This window comes from Chiloscyllium plagiosum, chromosome 26 (assembly GCF_004010195.1).
Source record: "Chiloscyllium plagiosum isolate BGI_BamShark_2017 chromosome 26, ASM401019v2, whole genome shotgun sequence".
Classification (NCBI taxonomy): domain Eukaryota; kingdom Metazoa; phylum Chordata; class Chondrichthyes; order Orectolobiformes; family Hemiscylliidae; genus Chiloscyllium; species Chiloscyllium plagiosum.
The window spans coordinates 5,865,851-5,886,532 of record NC_057735.1 but is presented as its reverse complement, the minus strand read 5'-3'; the positions used below and the strand labels follow the sequence as shown (position 1 = coordinate 5,886,532).

The window sequence follows — 20,682 nt, the reverse complement described above, 5'->3', positions numbered from 1 at the left end:
CTAATATACTGGCAGGGAAATTTGCTAGAACTGTTGGGAGGATTTAAACTAGTAAGGTGGGGGGGTTGGGACCCAGGGAGATAGTGAGGAAAGAGATCGATCTGAGATGGGTACAGCTGAGAACAGAAGTGAGTCAAACAGTCAGGGCAGGCAGGGACAAGGTAGGACTAATAAATTAAACTGCATTTATTTCAATGCAAGGGGCCTAAATGGGAAGGCAGATGAACTCAGGGCATGGTTAGGAACATGGGACTGGGATATCATAGCAATTACGGAAACATGGCTCAGGGATGGGCAAGACTGGCAGCTGAGTGTACCAGGATACAAATGCTACAGGAAGGATAGAAACGGAGGCAAAGGAGGAGGGGGAGTGACATTTTTGATAAGGGATAGCATTACAGCTGTGGTAAGGGAGGATATTCCTGGCAATACATCCAGGGAAGTTATTTGGGTGGAACTGAGAAATAAGAAAGGGATGATTACCTTATTGGAATTGTATTATAGACCCCCCAAAAGGTCAGAGGGAAATTGAGAAACACTTGTAAGGATATAGGATGTAGGTTTGCTCACTGAGCTGTAGGTTTGATATCCAGATGTTTCATTACCTGGCTAGGTAACATCATCAGTGGCGACCTCCAAGTGAAGCGAAGCTGTTGTCTCCTGCTTTCTATTTATATCTTTCTCCTGAATGGGGTTCCTGTGATTTGTGGTGATGTCATTTGCTGTTCGTTTTCTGAGGGGTTGATAGATGGCATCTAGACCTATGTGCTTGTTTATGGCATTGTGGTTGGAGTGCCAGGCCTCTAGGAATTCTCTGGCAGGTCTTTGCTTAGCCTGTCCCAGGATAGATGTGTTGTCCCAGTCGAAATGGTGGGTTTTTTTCTTCATCCGTGTGTAGGGCTATGAGGGAGACGGGATTGTGTCTTTTTGTGGCTAGCTGGTGTTCATGTATCCTGGTGGCTAACTTTCTTCCTGTTTGTCCTACGTAGTGTTTGTGGTAGTCCATGCATGGAATTTTATAGATGACGTTGGTTTTGTCCATGGGTTGTACTGGGTCTTTTAGGTTTGTTAGTTTTTGTTTGAGAGTGTTGGTGGGTTTGTGCTACTTGGATTGAGGGGTCTCAGTAGTCTGGCTGTCATTTCTGAAACTTCTTTTATATATGGTAAGGTGGTCAGGGTTTCTGGCTGTGTTTTGTCTGCTTGTCGTGGTTTGTTATTGAGGAATCTGCGCACTGTGTTTTTTGAGTATCCGTTCTTCTTGAATACGTCGTATAGGTGGTTCTCGAATGCCAGAGAATTCCTAGAGGCCTGGCACTCCAACCACAACGCCATAAACAAACACATAGATCTATATACCATCTATCAACCCCTCAGAAAACGAACAGGAAATGACATCACCACAAACCCCAGGAACCCCATCCAGGAGAGAGATATAAATAGAAAGCAGGAGTCAACAGTTTCGCTTCACTTGGAGGTCGCCACTGATGATGTTACCTCGCCAGGTAATGAAACATCTGGATATCAAACCTACAGCTCAGCGAGCAAACCAACACCCTAAACCTCAACCTGAGCCACAACCTTCAGAAACCTTGTAAGGATATCTCAGCTATCTGTAAGAATAATAGGGTGGTTATGGTAGAGGATTTTAATTTTCCAAACATCAACTGTTAAAGGTTTAAGATGGAGAGGAATTTCTTAAGTGTGTACATGACAATTTTCTGATTCAGTATGTGGATGTACCGACTAAAGAAGGTGCAAAACTTGACCTACTCTTGGGAAATAAGGCAGGGCAGGTGACTGAGGTGTCAGTGGGGGAGCACTTTGGGGCCAGCGACCATAATTCTATTCATTTTAAAATTGTGATGGAAAAAGGATAGACCAGATCTAAAAGTTGAAGTTCTAAATTGGAGAAAGGCCAATTTTGACGGTATTAGGCAAGAACTTTTGAAAGCTGATTGGAGGCAGATGTTCCCAAGTAAAGGGACGGCTGGAAAATGAGAAGCCTTCAGAAATGGGATAACAAGAATCCAGAGAAAGTATATTCCTGTCAGGGTGAAAGGGAAGGCTGGTAACTATAGGAAATGCTGGATGACTAAAGAAATTGAGGAGAAAGTAAGGACTGCAGATGCTGGAGATCAGAGCTTAAAATTGTGTTGCTGGAAAAGCGCAGCAGGTCAGGCAGCATCAAAGGAACAAGAGAATCGAAGTTTCGGGCATAAGCCCTTCTTCAGGAATGAAGAGGGTGTGCCAAGCAGGCTAAGATAAAAGGTAGGGAGGAGGGCTAAAGAAATCGAGGGTTTGGTTAAGAAAAAGGAAGCACATCTCAGGTACAGACAGGATAAATCGAGTGAATCCTTAGAGTATAAAGAAAGTAGGAGGGTACTCAAGAGGGAAATCAGGAGGGCAAAACGGGGACATGAGATAGCTTTGGCAAATAGAATTAAGGAGAATCCAAAGGTTTTTACAAATATATTAAGGACAAAAGGGTAACTAGCGAGAGAACAGGGGCCCTCAAAGATCAGCAAGGCGGCCTTTGTGTGGAGCCACAGAAAATGGGGGAGATACTGATGCAAAATATTCATTTAGTATTTACTGTGGAAAAGGATATGGAAGATATAGACTGTAGGGAAATAGATGGTGACATCTTCAAAATGTCCATATTACAGAGGAGGAAGTGCAGGATGTCTTGAAACAGGTAAAGGTGGATAAATACCCAGGACCTCATCAGGTATACCTGAGAACGCTATGGGAAGCTAGAGAAGTGATTGCTGGGCCTCTTGCTGAGATATTTGTATCATCGATAGTCACAGTTGAGGTGCCGAAAGACTGGAGGTTGGCAAACGTGGTGCCACTGTTTAAGAAGGGTGGTAAAGACAAGCCAGGGAACTATAGACCGGTGAGCCTGACCTCGGTGGTGGGCAAGTTGTTGGAGGGAATCCTGAGGGACAGGATGTACATGTATTTGGAAAGGCAAGGACTGATTTGGGATAGTCAGCATAGCTTTGTGCATGGGAAATCATGTCTCTCAAACTTGATTGAGTTTTTTGAAGAAGTAGCAAAGAGATTGATGAGGGCAGAGCAGTAGATGTGATCTATATGGACTTCAGTAAGGCGTTCGACAAGGTTCCCCATGGGAGACTGATTAGTAAGGTTAGATCTCATGGAATACAGGGAGAACTAGCCATTTGGATACAGAACTGGCTCAAAGGTAGAAGAGCCAGTGGTGGTGGTGGAGGGTTGTTTTTCAGACTGGAAACCTGTGACCAGTGGAGTGACACAAGGATCGGTGCTGGGCCCTCTATTTTTTGTCATTTACATAAATGATTTGGATGAGAGCATAAGAGGTACAGTTAGTAAGCTTGCAGATGACACCAAAATTGGAGGTGTGGTGGACAGCGAAGAGGGTTACCTAAGATTACAACAGGATCTGGACCAGATGGGCCAATAGGCTGAGAAGTGGCAGATGGAGTTTAATAAAGATTTACAAGGATGTTGCCAGGGTTGGAGGATCTGAGCTACAGGGAGAGGCTGAACAGGCTGGGGCTGTTTTCCCTGGACTGTCAGAGGCTGAGGGGTGACCTTATAGAGGTTTACAAAATTATGAGGGGCTGGATAGGATAAATAGGCAAAGTCTTTTCCCTGGGGGTGGGGAGTCCAGAACTAGAGGGCATAATTTAGGGTGAGAGGGGAAAGATATAAAAGAGACCTACGGGGCAACGTTTTCACACAAAGTGTGGTATGTATATGGAATGAGCTGCCAGAGGATGTTGTGGAGGCTGGTACAATTGCGACATTTAAGATGCATTTGGATGGGTATATGAATAGGAAGGGTTTGGAGGGATATGGGCCAGGTGGGACTAGACTGGGTTGGGATAGCTCGTCGGCATGGACGGGTTGGACCGAAGGGTCTGTTTCCATGCTGTACATCGGATTCTATATACACACACACACACAATAAGAACTAGATTGCTGCCTTGGTTAACTAAATCCTGCTTGGGAACAAATAATATTTATTGAATATCAAAATTTACCCATGGTACTGCTTTCAAGTGACTTGCAAACATCCGATATGAATTTGTGATTTCGGCGAAGATCCACACAACCATTCCATGTTACGTGATAGTGGCAGAACTTTATTAAGATGCAGCTATTGCAAGTTTTTTTAAAACTTGCAAAGGTAAATTGATACACCTGGACTACGAGCATCAGATGGAGTGCAAAGGTTCAACAGACCATTTCCTGGCATTAGAAGAATGTAGTTAGCTCCTTCAAAAGGAGTTTGATGAGGCAGATTCTGCAATGAGCTTTCCTCTCACTGGGCGAAAACTAGAGACCACAATCTCAGGAAAAAAAAAGAGATCGGTCATTTAGGTAAGATATGAATAGAAATTTCTTTGATGTATTGTTATCTTTAGAATTCTCTATCCTTGCAGATTGAAAGTTTTCAAATTATTAAATGCGTTTTAGATAGAGATTATTTTTTAAATTGGACTAAGGATTTGGAGATGGTGTAGGAAGATGGAGTTAAATTAAAAGATCAGCCATGATTGCATTGGATCATGAAGCGAGCATGAAAAGCTGAACAACTACTTTTCAATATAAAAGTCCTCCAAGCTATCTACGCTCTTCTAATTCTGGTCACTTGTATGCACCCAATTTTAATTGCTTCATCACGTGGTCATGTTTCCAGTTGACTAGGCACCAAGCTCTCAGATTCCTCCAGACCTCCCCCCTTAAGGTTCAAATTTGTAGTTCCTCCACCTGCCATAGTTTTATTTAGCATTTCTTCTGCTTGCAAATTGCCTTATTGTTGTAATATTTACTGCTAATTAGAATTTAATGTATATTTTTAGTGTTACAAAGCAGTCAGGACACAACGGAATGGCTATTGAAGCTGCATGTGTACCAATGCCAATGTTTGCATGTTCTCTTCCGACTCAAAAATTGCTAAACACATTTAGCAAGGGGGGGGGGGGGGGGGGGGGAGGGGCAAAAAAAAAAATCAATAGAATCAGCAGGTAAGTTACCCCATGCCATACCCACTCTTTTGGACTAGTTACTGAGCAGCATAGGCAATGTACCTAGTGGTGAGGCAGCAGACAAAATGGGACAAAGGTAGGAGGACGAGTATACTGCAATTAGCAGTCAGCCCTGATGAGATCATTAGGGCCTGATCTACATATTTAAAGACAGCCTGCCAGCTTTGGATTGATATCCTCATCATTTGCAGTGTAAAGCTGCAGCATTCAGAAATGGAAGGGCTACATTTCCCCCTTCATTTTAACTAGGACCCTGATCCCTCCAGGTTTCCGTTGGTGATTAAAACAGAACCAACATGGTATGGGTATGTCAGTTAACCTAATGTCAATGCGCAAACTCTTAGAACTCAAAATGAAATAGGGTACACTTAAAAAGCAAGTCAGCATGGTTTGTTAAGGGCAAATTATATATGACAAATATCACAGGAATTTCTAAAGTAATTTATTCAGCAAAGGGAATACAGCAATAAAGATTTTTGGATTTTCAAAAGGAAATTTACTATTTTTAAAGAGGCTCCTTACAAAAATTTAAGAATGCAAGAGGAAATGTTTCAGCACAGACAGGAAGTGGTGTGATTGACAGAAAATAGATTTAGGGAAATGAGTGTTATTGAAATTGAAGAATTGTAAATTGGATACCCTAGCGATCAGTACTTTTTTTTGTCCAATTACTTGAACCTGGATATGGAATTCAAAGTCCAAATTTGGTGAAATCTCAAACAGCAGGTTGTGCAAAGTGAGAAAACTGAAAATCATTTATGGTGAGGATTAGTGGAATAGGCAGTTGGTGTCAGCTACAATTTGATAGATACGAGGGGCAAAATATTTTTGGAGAAAATATCTATGAATAGCTTTACACACAAAAAAGGAAACCAAAAGATGTGGATAATCAGAGATTTAGGACTCTCAGCATATGCATACAAATGAACATATGAATTAGGAATAGGCCATTCAAGCCTGCTCTGCAACTTCATACTGATTGTGGTCACAATTCCACTTTCCAGTCTACCTCTTGTCAAATCTAACATGGTCTTTGCCCCTACCTCCACTGCTCTCTGTGGAAAATAATGTTGTATACTAATAACCCTCAGGAGAAAAATCTTCATTGGGAGACTAGTTTCAAAAACAATCCTTTAAAATGAGAACATTGGCACTTCAAGCCTTAGAGATATTATTTTGTTTCATTGAGCATGGCTAGATCAGAGTGGTGTGTGTAGTTTGGAATCCCATTATAAAAAATGCCATTAAAAACACAGAAAATACAATACTCGCTTACTATGATGATGCCATGAATTAGAACACAATTAACTTCAATAATATTTTTTAGAACACAATAGTTTTAATAGATGCAATGAAAATTTCAATGTCTTTCCTTGACTAATTGGAGAGAATGATGAGGAGTCAAATTAAAATTGTTAATGATGGTGGTAAGATGTAGACTATCGAATTTTCAACATTCATCTGATTTGAACATGTGAAATCATGAATTAAGATGCTTGTACAAAAAAGGACAAGTATGGACTAAAAATGGATGCTATGATCATATCACTAAAGATTGAGACAAGTCCAGTGTGAAATAAAGAAAACTGTCTACATTAAGATTACCATTTCATCTAAAGACATTGAGCCGGATTTTCCAAAAAGAGTATCAATCACAATAAGATTACCATTCCGCTCCTACTTCTTTACATTAGGAATGAACACCTTATTTTTGACAGAAGATTTCAATGAGGACTCCCTCACAAATGTGGACAGTACTTCAAATTTGGTGAGTCCAATATTATGCAAAGTGGTCAGGGGAAGCAAACTATGTTACTTTTGTTGCCACATTCTGCTACTTAAAACATCCAGTATGGTAGTCAGCCACTTTGACTGCTCCTGTGAAAGGGTTAGTACATGAGGCAAGTGTGAGATTAAGGTTCCAGGTGGGTAGGATGCAAGCCAGGTAAATGAGGGAATGCAGAGGGTAGGTTGGGGTGGATAGGAGATAGCAGTTGCAGTGGCAATGGGTTGGTTTGTCAGGTCCCAGAGAAAAAGGAAACTTATATCCCATTTTAATTCACATTTGTATGTTGGGAGTTGAAAGGCTCACTTATCAGTTAGCCGACTTAGAAAGACAAATGGAGCCTTTAGAATATATAAATGAACCAGATTTCAGTAGCAGCTTGGCAGAATAGCGAGAAGGAAAAATGAATTCACTGAATGCCTCTCCCTCTCATGGTTTTTTCATCATCTCAGAATATAGCACTCAGTGAGAAATGAGATTGGACAAACACCCATTCATCCACAGCTCAACGATAACTACAAAATTCACTACTACTGAGGATACCAGTCAACAATTAACAACCACGGCCTCAGACGGTGTGCATCTGTTTGATGTCATTTTAAAATGTTCCCCTCTTGGTTAGTAGGTAATAAAATTCCTTTCTTTCACTCAATAAACCTTGTAATTGGCTGTTTCATTTTGATCTAGTTCATTACATCTTTAGTTGAAGTATGATGACTGCGTGATAAAAAGAGAATTGTCACAACCTACTGAGACACGGTTCAGAAGGGAACTGAAATACCTGCCACACTTGGTCTTAATATTCAGAAAAATGTTTTGCACGGACATAGAAAGGAACCAGGACTATTTAGGTGCGGACGAGTTAAGACACAGATCACTGCATTTTTGATGCTAAATATTTAAAACAGAGGAAAACACATAGCTTTGCCATTACCTTCAGAATGAGAAAAACACAACTACCTGAATAGCCTTCTTTAGAGCTGGGAAGACAACAATTTGCATTTACATATGTGAACGCATCAGAACAATTTAAAAAGAGATGTGATCACTAAGCAAAAAAATTGCAGAGAATGAACAATTGCGATTGGCACTACAAAGATCGGCAACTTTTGAAGCCAGGAGACAAGTTACAGTTTGATAGAGAATCTCAAAAAAGTATTAAAATATTAGTGCGGGGGGGGGGGGGTGAGAGTCAGACTAACCTGTTTTGAGGGGTTTGGAGGTATAGTTGCAAGAAAATTCCCAGTGTTCAGCAAAGCCACAGAAGGGCTTCTAAATGATACAGATAATTGGTTAACCATGATATGGAAGCCAATGGGGTGATAAGCTTTGTGGAGGAAGTTATTTGGGCCACAGAACTATATTATTCTGAAATTATGAAAAAGATGTATAGTTACACTTATGAAGGCCTAAATATTACATGAGGTTGGAGCAGAAAGTCTTTTTTAATATTTCGCAGGATCTGGGAGTTGCTGGCAAAAGCAGAATTTTAAGTGCACCTGAAAAGGCAGTGGTGTGCTACCTTCTCAAAACTCTGTTGTGCAAGAGGTTTAGGTACACTCGGGGTACTGGTAGGGTCATATAGTCTTAGCTCACCCAGAATTTGATATTGGCAAATGTTTGTTAAAGTGCAGAAATAACTCAAAGAAATAAAGTCAGGCATTTGTTAACTCAGGGCAATCTCTTATTTGTGAATCTTGTTGCTAAAGCTTAATATGCACATGATCAACGGGAGGTGGATGAAGCTTTGGAACAAAAAAACGACAGTTTCTTATTCTGTGGCCAAATTGTATGAGGAGATATAATCACCATACCAAAACAGATAGAAAGTGGACCACAAAATTGAATTGAATTTACTGTCACGTGTACAGAGGCACAGTGAAAAGCTTTGTCTTGTAAGCAATACAGGCAGATCATAAAATTAAGTAGCATAGATAAGTAAATAATAGGTTAACAGCGGCAAAAACAAAAACACAGGTACAGGCGAATGTTAGAATTTGAGAGTCCATTCAGTATTCTAACAACAGATGGGTAGAAACTGCTACGAAACCGGCTAGTGCATGTGTTTGGGCTTCTTTACCTTCTTCCCAATGGCAGAGGTTGTAGGAAAACATTGGCAGGGTGGGATGGATCTTTGAGAATGCTGGCAGCCTTTCCTTGATAGCAGGACTGGTAGATGGATTCTATAGATGGGAGGTTGGCCTTAGTGATTGTCCGGGCCGAGTTCACCACTCTATAACCATCTCCTACCTGGAATGGTACAGTTCCCATACCAGGCAGTGATACATCCAGACAGAATGCTCTTAATGATGCATCTATAAAAATTGGCAAGGGTATCCACCGCCATGCCAAATTTCCTCAGCTGCCTGAGGAAAAAAAAAGAGACATTGTTTGGTCTTTGTAACTAGTGAGTCCACGTGAAGAGCCCAAGAAAGCGTGTTATGGGTGACCACACCCAGGAGCTTGACAGTCTCCACTCATTCCATCTCTGTGCTGTCAGTCAATGTGTAGGGGGGCATGAGTAACATCCTGCCAAAAGTCAATAATGAGTTCCTTGTTTTTGCCGGCGTTGAGAGCTAGGTTGTTCTCAGTGCACCATTTTTCCAGGTTTTCCCCATCTCCTATCTGTAGTCTGTTTGGTCACAATCTGAGATTCGACCAACTATGGTGATGAAATCAGTGAACTTGTAAATGGCATTAATCTGGTATTTGGTGAAGCAGTCATGGGTATACAGTGAGTACAGTAGGCCAAGTATGCACCCTTGGGGGGCTCCAGTGTTGAGTGTTTGTGAGGATGACAAATTGTCCCCAGTCTTCACTGATAGAGCCCTGTTGGTCAGGAAACTGAGGGTCCAGTTGCAGAGAGTGGGGCTTAGTCAGAGATTAGGTAAAAACAATGACTGCAGATGCTGGAAACCAGATTCTGGATTAGTGGTGCTGGAAGAGCACAGCAGTTCAGGCAGCAGAGATTACTAAATTTAATCAGTCTCGAGGGGATAATCGTGTTGAAAGCTGAACTGTAGTCAATGAGTAGGATTCTTACATAGCTGTTCTTGGTGTCAAGATGTTCTAGGGAGGAGTGAAGGGCACGTGATATGGCTTCTGACAAGGATCTGTTGGTCCGATAGGCAAACTGGGGTCAAAACGTGGTATACAGTGATATATTCAAAATGGAGGAATGGAGTCTAGAATGGATTAGTTAATTCAAAAACAGCATAAAGAGAGTGATGGAGAGTAGCAGGTAATGCCACAGAGATCAATTCTGGTGCAAAAATTATTTATAATTATACTTTCTTCAACCAAGTCATGAGTAAGTGTACCAAAGCCAAATTTTGCAGATGACTGAAAAGTAGCCAGGAAGACAAGTGGTAAGGATGACAGTCAGTCAGTGGTGGGATATAGACAGGTTAAGCGAATGGGCAAAAACTTGACAGATGGAACATAGAGAAAAAATGTGAATTATGCAATTGGAAGGAAGAACAGAGGAGCCGAATATTATTTAAATGGAGAAAGTTACAGAATTGAAGGGTATGGGAGTCATCATCCATGAATCAAAAAAGCGAGCATCCAAGTTCAGTCGGTAATAGGGCAGCAAATGGAACGTTGGCTTTTATTTTTATTCTCCAGTGTCTTGAAAATAGAGAGGTCTTCCTAAAACTAGTCAAATCACAGCTGGAATGCTGAAAACAGTTTTGGACCCCTTAGCTAAAGAAATACATAGTGGTATTGAAGGCAGTCCAGAAAAGGTTCATTAGACTGATACCGGTATGAAGTGTCTGTCTGATGAGGAGAGGTTGAGCACGTTGGGTGTGTACACATTGGAATTTAGAAGAATGAGAGCTGACTTATTTAAAATATTCAAAAATTCTTAGGCTACTTGATAGGGTTGATGTGAGAGATAGACTCACCTTGTGAAAGAATCTAGACCTAGAGGACATAATGCAACCAAGCGGTTGTATATTTAAGACTGAGGAGGAGGAATTTCTTCTATTGAATGCAGTCGATCTGTGGAATCTCAACCATAGAAGGCTGTCAAGACAGGGCCTTTAATTATACTCAAGGCGGAGATTGATTTGTAATCAATTAGAAACTCAAAGGTTATGAGGCAAAAGGAGGCAAGTGATGTTGAGGGTTATCAGATTAGCCATGATCCAATCAAATGGCAGAGCAGACTTGGGTTGAATGGCCTATTTCTGTTTCTAACACAGGCCATGGTAATCTAGCTGCAGGCTTCAATGTAGAGAGTAAAATAAATATAAAGACAGACTATTCTGTTGTAATGAGAAGCAAGAGCAGATGATAATTAAAAACAAAGTCAACATTTAGTTGCACAGTAGCAAACCAAACTAAAGTGACAGAACTCCTTAAAAAAAAAATCAGAAAATTGTGAAATATTTTATTTGTAGTAATATAAATTAACTGTATAGTATAGATGAACAATTCCTTTTGTATAGATTTGACATTTTCGTATCTTCGCACACAGAAACTTGAAAATGCTCTCACCTCTGGAGAATAACATCTGATATACTGTCCGCTGTTTCAAATAGTCCATCAGGTAACCGTCACTAAGGTACTGCCAAGCTCCAGTATATAACTGCGGAAATCTAATAGTTGAATAAACTCCCAGATACAGGAGAGACAAGCTGTTCTCATTTATTCAGGGGACAACAACACTGACTCTGGCCTTTGACATTTAACATCATTCTTGTAATAGAAAGTGGATTTCAAGTCTTAGTTATAAAGACAGTTTCAAACTGGAGTGATGGTAATCGTTTCCACACAAAATATTCACTGGACCAAGAAATGAATCCCTTAAGATGTTTATTGTCCAATTACTCCAAATAATGTTGACTATGTGGGCTAGTTAAGAAATAGTAATACTGCACATTAAAAAAAAAGTGTAAAATGCAACTGATTAACTTGGAAATACGCAAGTTACCCTCCAGCTCTAGTAAGCTGAAGCAGTTTGGGAACAACATGCTTAATCTCTTCATTCTAGATCATTGTTCCTTGCTCTACCTTCCTGCCACATTTGATCTTTTGTGACCCTGATGCAGCTGTTCCCTGCTGAACAGACGGTCCTTTGTCTGGTCTTTGATAAACTCCACATTTACAATTTCCAGATTTAATTTCTTCTGCTTGGAGTAAATCTTCATGGAAGTGACAAGTTAATTAAGTATGTTCAATAAAAATCTTAATAGCCTAATATTACGACATTTACTTAAAATAAAAAACCTTTCAGCATAAGATTTGAATTATAACAAAATTTTTCACATCAGTACTTGGCATAGCATACCACATTTTAGACTTGTATTGCTTTTAAAGTACAATTAAAAGCTATACTATATATTAACTATTAAATAACAACTCAATCAAATTAATATTAACAAAATAATTTGAGTTGTTACACTGTGATAATTCACTTTGAAGGCATTTAGCCATGGACTTCAGATATACTTATAAATTTCTTCACTAGCTAATTTTAAGATTTAATGAAGAAAGATTTTTAGAAAACAGCATTGTTCACTTTGAAAGGTCTTTTTGGCACAGGGATGGAAATGAGGAAATTCAACATTGGAAAATATCCAAACCTGACATTTCTAGATGCTAAGACTTTGCATCATGGAGTAATGGATAAAGAAATTGTGTGTTGCTCATCACATAAAAGTTCATCCAGAAAAGTTAATACCACACTATTTAAGAGATAGATTGTGCAATTCATAAAAACGCCAAAGAGTTGAGTTCCAGAGATTTCACAATCTGTGAGAGAACATTAAGCTTAAATATAGTTTTAACATCAATTTTATTCAGACTAATGGGAGTGCCTAAAAATTTCTTAAGTGGAAATTCCTTCCCACAGATTTTAATATTAATCTTGAAAAGCCTTTCATCAGGAAAAGAAGTTATAAATTATGGCTAGAAACAGCCACTACCAAGAAAAAGCATGGTTCCAAATCAAGTAAACACATGAAAATTTACTAATGGCTTGTTTGGACACATAAGAATGGTCACTTTAATTTGTATCAGATACCTTGATAAGCAAAGATGTGATGTATTACTGATACCCCACCCCCAGATTTGCATGTTGATAGGTTATTCGTGAGACAATTATGCAAACAGAAGGTGCACAAGAGGATTCACACCAGGTCAGTTATCATTTTATCTTTTAGTGCATAGTTTCAGAAATCAGTCAGATATGTTGTTGAAATGGGACACCCTACAGTGTGCATGACAGCTGAATGGTATTCTTCACTATTCAACTGAAATGGTGTTACAAACGGATGATGGTTTAACAAAGTCAACAGGGCATCTAGGATTTTGGTGTACATAGAAGCAAAGGTCTAGCTCCTGAACTAATTAAACTTAAGGACAGTAAAGAAAAACAAATGAAAAACTAGAATGCAGTAATTACAGAGAGATATACTGAGCCAGAATGGATGGAAGCATGAGGCAGGCAATAGATAGACATAATAGAAAAGTTTAAAAAATCCATACTTTTAAATCTCAGAATATTTCATTAGCTGCAGTAAAACTCCACAGTTTCAACTGTTCACTTTCTGGTCCTCCAAAATCATCCCATTTATAGGATCATTGAGTCAAGAAATAGCAATTCTGCTTATAAAGCTAATTCAGCAATTATTTGACACTTGGAGGGAGAATGAACATGCGTTTTCATTTTCACAGGGCTAATGGTAAAGTGGCAAGAATCACCCAGAACCTTATGGCAATTTGCAACTTATGACTTCATCATTTTTATAGAAACCTGGTCCATTATTCATTGATCATGGTTGATCCTTCATCTCTATGCCATAGTCTCATTTCTCCCCATAACCCATGATACATATAGTATCTAAACAAATTGATTGCTTTCTTAAATGTACTCAGACACTTGACCTCCACATCCTTCTGTGACAGAGAATTTCATAGGGTACTACCCATTCAGTGAAGAGACATTTCCTCATCTCTGTCCTAAATGATTTACCCTGCATACTGAGACTGTGTCATTTGGGTCTAGACTCCCAACCAGGGAAAATATCCAGCAGTTTTACATATTATTTGACATGAACCTACGATTGTTTTCCCAACTAATTCAGGGTCAATAACTCCACTATATAGCCAAAACCTGGTATTCATTATTCCCAACAAATCCCTTATTCTAGAGTGATCCAAGAGGAAGACAATTATTTTTGCTCAGTCTAACTACACCTCCCTACAACATAATGATTTTTAAACAGTAGTGCCCAAACACTTTACAAGTTCTAAAAGGGAGATTCTAGAATGGAAGTTTTCCAACATTGTGTAACAAAGCAGTTGTGAGATTACACAGAGAACAATAACATTGGCAAATATAGTGCCAATAACAGAAAACGAAGTACCAAAATTTTCAATAGATAATAAAGTGGACATTCTAAAAGTGCGTTAAAAACAAGTCTGTCACATATCACTAAGCTACAAAGCAGAAAATTGCAATCAATTTTTTTTTACTGAAAACAAGAAAAAAAGGCAAATCGGGGCTGGACTTAAACAGTTAATGGCGAGGTCCTGGGAAGTGTTGCTGAACAACGAGACCTTGGAGTTCAGGTTCATAATTCCTTGAAAGTAGAGTCACAGGTAGACAGGATAATGAAGGGAGCATTTGGTATGCTTGCATTGAGTATAGGAGTTGAGAGTTGAGAGCTGTACAAGACATTGGTTAGACCACTTTTGAAATACTGCATTCTATTCTGGCCTTCCTGCTAATAGCAAGGATGTTGCGAAACTTGGAGAGTTTGAGCTACAGGGAGTGGCTGAAGAGGCTGGGGCTATTTTATATAAATTTATAAAATCATGAGGGGCATGGATAGGGTGAATAGCTAAGGTCTTTTTCCCAGGATAGGGGAGTCTAATATTAGAGGGCTTTAAGTGAGAAGGTGGTGCATGTATGGAATCAGCTGGCAGAGTAAGTGGCAGAGGCTGGTATCATAATATTTGAAAGGCATCCGGATGGCTTCATAAATAGGAAGGGTTTAGAGGGATATGGAACAACTGCTGGCAAATGGGACTAGATTAACTAGGATATCTAGTCAACATTGATGAGTTGGACCAAAGTGTCTACTTCCATGCTGTATAACTATGACTCTATTGTTCTATTTACTTGTTGCTTTAAATGTGTCTAAAAAAAAAACTTGGATCATAGGATTTGGGACATCATGTTGAGGTTGTACAGGATGTTGGTGAGGCCTCTTCTGGAGTACTGTGTGTATTTCTGGATGCCCAGTTATGGGAAAGGTGTTGTTAAATTTGAAAGGGTTCAGAAAAGACTTACAAGGATGTTGCCAGGGTTAGAGAGTTTGAGCTCCAGGGAGTGGCTGAATAGGCTGGGCTATTTTCCTCCGGAGTGTCGGAAGCTGAAGGGTGACTTTTATACAATTTTATAAAATCATGAGGGGCATAGATAGGGTGGGTAGCCAATGTCTTTTCCCCTGGGTCGCAGAGTCCAAAAACAGAAAATGAAGTATCAACATTTTCAACACATAACAAATTGGATATTTTAAGTGTTAAAAACAAATCTGTCACATGACACTAAAATACAAAGCAGAAAATTGCAAAGAATTGCAATTTTTTTATTGACAAAAAAAAAAGAAACAGGTAAATCACGACAGGAATTATACACTTAATAGTAAGGTCCTGAGGAGTGTTGCTGAACAAAGAAACCTTGGAGTGCAGGTTCACAGTTCCTTGAAAGTAGACAGATAGTGAAGGCAGCATTTGGTATGCTTGCCTTTTTGGTCAGAGCATTGAGTTTAGGAATTAGCAGAGGGCTCAGAAAGGATTTGCTAGTATGTTATTGGGAATGAAGGGTTTGAGATATAAAAATTGACTGGAAAGACTGGGACTTTTTTTTCATTGGAGGTTGAATGATGACCTTTAGAGTTTCATAAAATCCTGAGAGGCATAGTTACGTGAATGACTAGGGTTTTTTCACTAGGGTGGGGAGCTCAAATCTAGGAGGCATATTTAAAGGTGGGAGGAGAAAGATTTTAAAAAGGACACGAGGGTCAACCATTTTGTTTTAAACAGAATGATTCATATGTGGAATGAACCACCAGAGAAAGAGGAGGATGCAGGTACAGTTACAACATTTAAAAGATATTTGGATAAGTTCATGAATGGGAAAGGTTTGCAGGGATATGGGTCAAACGCAGGCAGGTGGGACAAGTTTAGTTTGGGAACGTGGTCGGTGTGGACTGGTTGGATTGAAAGGTCTATTTCCATGATGTATGACTATTACTCTACAATAATATTTATGTACAGCCTTTGACATAATAAAATGTCATGTGTCTTTCACAGAAGTACTTATAGGAGTTGGCCATTCAATTCCTTGAGCTTTGGCTGCCACTCAACTAGATTATGGCTGACCTCCAACATTAACAACATTTGTCCACACCATCTCTATGTCCATTGATGTCATTGATCCAGATAAGATGATATTATGTTAGGTGATCAAAAGCTTGGTAAAGATAAAAATAGCTTGGGGAAGGGTTTAAAGGTTGAAATAAAGATGGAGTCGTTTATGGAGGTAATTCTAGAGCTTAGGGTCAAGACAACTGAAGGCATGGCCAAAGGTAGAGTAATTAAGGAGATTCAGAGATCAAAATTAGATGAGCACAGGTATTGCAGAGGTTTGTGAAAATGAAGAAGGTTGCAGATACAGGGAGGGATGATGCCATGGTGGGATGTGAAAACAAGAATGAGGATTTTAAAATCAAGGTCTTATTTGACCAGGAACCAATAGATAACAGGAAAAGCCTCGGGTAGGTCCTTGGGGGAGCTCCAGAGGTAAAACTTTGGCTGAGAAGTGTTTCAGGTGATTTAATTAGACAAATGGGAATGGAATCAAACAAGTAAGTGCAGCTGCATTCAGCTGAACAGCAGTAGAATCAAGTTGGAGGAGGGTGATGTGATCAACCATTCCAAAAACTGCAGAGAACGATGAGGGATAAAGTAAAGAACTGCAGATGCTGGAACTAAGAACACAGTGCTGAGGAAACTCAGTCGGCCTGGCAGCATCTCTCGCGTGAAAAACAGATGACATTTTGAGTCGACTGCTGGCGCCGGGGGTGTGTGTGTGTGTGTGTGTGTGTGTGTGTGTGTGTGTGTGTGTGTGTGTAGGAGTGAGACAGATAGATGGAATCTACGTCGAGATGAGGGAGTTATTTACCTTTGCCACAGTCACCAGGATGTTATTTGTGACTTTGAGGAAAGAAAACACATTAAGCATATTAGCTGAAAGAGGTTTTGGAACGAGCTACTGGACAGTTGAAACGTCAAGAGAGAAAGAGTTACCAACACAGAGGCAATTATCAGAGAATGACTGACTGTAAGGGTTAATTCAAATCTCTCACTGTTAGGTTTAGTCACCTCTTTTTGTGAGCAGGATTCATCTATACAATTAGCACCCACTGATTAAAGAGAGTTATTACCACAAAAAGCTTAAAGTGCATTGAATGAAAAAAAGATGTAAATCATAACTTCTTGACTTCAAAAGTTACCACAGATGGCTAGTCTTTCAACAATTGATCATACTTTAAATGTATATTCATAGGCCTGTTATCATAGTAGCGTGACATAGTCAACTGTTTATACTATGACAGCAAAGCACAATTCGTGATAACTCAATAATACGTACATGTGAATAATTATATGGAGAACAGACCTTAGACAAGACCATTAGAAAATACGAACAGAAGACGAGTCAGTGTATTATTAACTAATCTTCAAAAACAATTACAAATAGGATACCAAGTTATTAAAAAAATGAAATTTACTCTGAATTAAACAAGATATGCATTTTTCTGCAATTATCCTCTAAAATATGTAATACAGTACAAACCTTGTCATTTCACTTGTTACTTGCATTAAAAGTAGAAAGTTTGGCCCCAAGCAGTGACATATCTGCAAAATGGAACTGCTTTTAACTTATTTGATATTATTTCTGATTTATTAAAACAAAAATAGGAACTCAAACTATGGTAAATATAGAAAAAACTCAAATCAAAGAACTCATTTATAAACCATTTTTCATACTTGATACAGAAGTACCTCCCATCAATCAAGTATCTTTCGAGTATAAGACCATTAAAAAAACTTACCTTTATACAACACCACGATCTCAGGACTTCTCAATGTAAACTACAGTCAATTGAATACTTTTGAAGTATAGCTGCAATGCAAGAAACACAGCCATTTTGCACACAGAAAGCTCCCACAAGCAACAATGTAAGAATTGCTAAACCTGATGTTGCTCAGCAGATTGACTGAGGGGCAAGTATTATTCCAGGATATCGTGTGGAACCCCTCAGCACTACTTTCAAATAGCACACACTGGGTTTTCAATATCTACGCAAGACGATGGGGCACTGATTCAACACCTTGCCTGAAAGTGCAAGTACTGCAAGCTTCAGCTTGAATTATAGCCTCAAGTCTCTGTCTCATTGTTTAGGCGTTGGTAAAAAGAATAGTTAATTTGTCCACAGCCAGGTCCCGGAAATGGCAGTGAAATAAATACCCAGTTAGCTCATTCCCCTCAACAATGGAGGATGGGGAGTGAACTTCCCTACCTCAGTTCAAACAAACCTTTCAGGGATTGACTTTGTTGTTGGGCTCTGCTTCATTTCTTGTAGATCAAGAAATAGATTTACTCAATAACTGCTGGACTGGAGCTTTACAACTCCAGCTGTAGTTTTGGTGTCTTTGGCCCCTTAAAATAGTGGAAAGAAAAATCAGTGCTGATTCCCTCCTGGTGCAACTGTACCAAACTCAAAATTAAATAAAGACAAAATAACAGATTCTCAGGAACAGATTTGAGCAGATATTATGATTTCTTTGCTTGATTAAAAGAAACACTTAGTCGTCAAGGCTTTTTTCCCCCCAGCACAGAAATAATTAAGATTTTGAATCTTTTTCTAATCGAAGCAGAAGGAAGGATTTATAAAAGCTACATAATATTAACCTTTTTCAGACTCTGAGGCAAATCCATCCCTGCTTTGTTGTTCCGCATCAAAAGAAACCCCGAACTGACTTGGGGAGAAAAAAAAGGAATTAAAAAAAAAGAACCGTGGAAGAAATTAGAATAAAATTGAGGGAAAAGAAAGAAAAAAAATCCTGTGAGAAAATAAAGCTCAGAAATGAATATCAACAAACATTCACCATAATCATGAAGAGAAGTATAGAAGATAAGATTTTTTTTAAAAAAACTTACATTTAATGCCCTTTTTCCCTTTCCTCTCCTCTCGAAGCCGGTGGAAAATCTCTGATTTTTTTCTCTTTCTCACTTTTTTTCGCCCGCCTCTTTCAGCACGGCAAGTCATCTCAGTTGCCTGACAGCCATTTTGCCCAATAGCGAGCGCGGATTGCTGCCCACGCACTCCAATCGAATCAGGCCTAGGGGGCGGGTGGAGGCTAAACCACGCCCCGCGCCCGCCCTCTCTTCTTGCCACCCGAGGCTCGACGCATGCGTACAAGTCTTCGATCCGTAGCTCTTCCCGACAGGAGGCGGAGAGATCGTGATCTCCGCCCAGCAGTTGTTCCCCTTCCCCGTCAGGCAATCTCTACGCATGCACTATGGGCGGTGGCCGCCCTTGTCCCGCCCTCGCGCGCAGCTCGCCGTTAATCAGATTCTACATATGAGCGAAGGTGCGTCCTCGCGCCCTCCAGACGTGTCTCATTCGCTCCAACTCAACGTCAATCAATAGCGACGCATACACAGCAAGGAGACCCGTCTCCATTGATGCTCAAACAGTACGCATGCGCAGTTGGGCCGGGTGGGTACGCGTGAGCATGTGAATCCCACCTCCAGCGGTCATTCGCTTCGCCTCGTCCCGCCCTCTCACTGCTCACTTTCTGCGCATGCGGATTGTCGCGGGGCTGCTTTTGTTCCCCAGGCCCCGCCCCTTTGCGGGCCGTCAGGTTAAGACGTCGACGAAGGGGCGGGCCTCATGCAGTCACAAGAAACAAAGTTTTGTTCCAAAGTTTGCTACCAGTTGAATTGAGACAAGCTGCAGCAATTCTCTTATACTTGTATGTATGTGTTTGCTTTTAAATTTAAATATTTAATTTTTGTATTGTTAAGGTGATGAGGGAAGATAGGAACTTTCCTAAAATGTGAAGATTATGTACAAGTACAATAACATATTATACAATAACATCTATATTATTCATTCACAGGATGTGTGTCATCCCTAATTGCTCTGAAGGCAGTTAAGTGTCATTGTTGTGGGTCTGGAGTCACATATAGCTCACTAGATGGGTTTTTCCTGACAATTGACAATGGATTCATGATTAATTCCAGATGTTTTTCTCCCCCATGGCATTCAAATTCCACCATTTTCCTTGGTGGGATTTGAACCAGGTTCCTCAGGACATTAGCTGAGTCTCTGGATTAACAGGCAACCGAAATTACCACGAGACTGTCATCCCCCCCCCCCCAATCTAGCATCCTAATGTGATTTCAATATGACAAGGCAAGCATCAATGCATCTTAAACAATCGTACAGAATGCTTTGTATGCTGGGGTTACAGTCGGGGAATATAGTGTTTTTTTTAAAGAGTATATTTTTGGGCAGTAGTGGCAAGAGAGTGGGCTTGGTTCAGAGCTTTGAGTTTTAAGGTAAGAGGGGGAAGATGTAAAAGGGATGTAAGGGGCAATTTTTTCATGCAGAGGGTGGTGTATGTATGGAATGAGCTGCCAGAGGAAGCGGTGGAGACTGGTACAATTACAGCATTTAAAAGGCATCTGGATGTGTGTATGATTAGGAAGGGTTTGGAGGGATACAAGGGTTTGGAGGGTTTGGCAAATGGGACTGGATTTATATAGGA

At 39.9% G+C, this 20,682-nt stretch overlaps 1 protein-coding gene across 3 annotated transcripts in view; it reads right to left on the bottom strand.

The window, feature by feature from the left end:
- cttnbp2nlb (CTTNBP2 N-terminal like b) overlaps positions 1-19,626 on the bottom strand; it is a 130,315-nt gene extending 110,689 nt beyond the window's left edge. The window contains exon 1 of one of the 3 annotated variants that reach the window (XR_006315474.1): positions 19,067-19,626. The gene's annotated coding sequence lies outside the window, so the exon portion shown is untranslated. Of the gene's footprint in view, positions 1-18,817; positions 18,841-19,066 lie in introns of those variants that run through there. The other 2 variants (XM_043716376.1, XM_043716377.1) reach the window with 2 other exon arrangements.
- Positions 19,627-20,682: the final 1,056 nt, after the last annotated feature.